We start from the raw sequence: 1264 nt of genomic DNA, 5'->3' as shown, positions 1-1264 counted from the left end.
AGGAAACTTTATTTAATTTTTTTCCGGGGAGAATTAAAATCTCAAGTGGATGAAGCTGGAGGAGGTGCGAGTGGAGAACAGAAGACGAGGGTGAGTGAGAGTGAGGCCGCGAGTATCTCAGCTCAGCAGGCACACTACCCGTCTCCCCCGCTCTGAAGCCCCTCATCCATCTTTCGCGCACCGTCCCCAACACTCACGGCCTGCACTTCCCTCCCCTCTCCCCGCCAGTGGAAATTAGTAGAGCGAATCTCCTATGCTTCAGCCTCTCGGTTAAAAATAATAATAATAAATGTGAAAAAGACGAAAGAAAATCAATACGTGATGACGATACGATAACAGAATTCACTTACTCTGAAAACGACGAGTCCTTCTCCCTACTGTGTAGGGCTATTGCAAGAAGTAGGACTGTCCTTACTCTTGCATTTGCAGAGTGAATGTATAGAGTCTGCCTTAAAATCGCAATCCGATCGGCTTTGCTTTTCCTTCAAAGCACCGCAATTCGGCGGTGTGGCGCTGCCGGTTTGGGCGCCGGTGCGGCTCAGGCCTCCTCCCTGCTGCCCTGATACGGAGGTAACGCGATTTTCGTGTAGCGTTTCCGCTTGAGCCTCCCTCTCCTCTCCTCGGAGAGCCTCCCTCGCAAAGGCTGAGCCACTGCCACTCCCTGTCTCTCCCGCGCCCGTCTCCCCCCTGAGAGATACACGCGGGAGAAAGGAGAGCCCGCCGGGGAAGAGCCTCGCCCCAGCAGGGGCCCCAGGGGAGCGCGACTGGCAACAAGCAAGACACGACCAGACCAAAAACTTGTCTGCAACTCACTCTCCCGCGCGGGCCGGGACGCCGCCTGCAGCACCCGCCACACCGCCCGCCTGGCGTGTCGGAGCGCCGGCCAAACAAAACTATTGAGGACGACAAGGCAATCGAAAAGTAAAGAAACTGAGGAAGAAAGTGGCGAAGAAGGAGAGGGGGCGAGCAGAGCAGAACAACTAGTATGGAACTTCCGTGCCGTGCCGCGCCAACGGGCGAGCGAGGCGGGCGAGCGCAGCGCCGAGGGGAGAAGGATTTACTGGCTCCGTCTGTCTGGCCGCCAGCCTGGGAGGTAGGCAGCCGGCGCGCGCGGCTGGCGGGCGGGACGGCATCGCCAGGCGGCGCACAGGGCAGAGGGAGCGCCATGCCATTGGCAGCGTGGTGCGAAATGGCCGGGACGCGACGCGCCGCCGCCTGCCGACTCCAGACGTGGCTCCAGCTCCAGCAGCCCACAGCGCCGAGC

The sequence above is a fragment of the Frankliniella occidentalis genome, unplaced genomic scaffold (assembly GCF_000697945.3).
Source record: "Frankliniella occidentalis isolate FOCC.00 unplaced genomic scaffold, Focc_3.1 Scaffold58, whole genome shotgun sequence".
Lineage (NCBI taxonomy): Eukaryota > Metazoa > Arthropoda > Insecta > Thysanoptera > Thripidae > Frankliniella > Frankliniella occidentalis.
Note: the sequence above shows the minus strand (reverse complement) of the source record.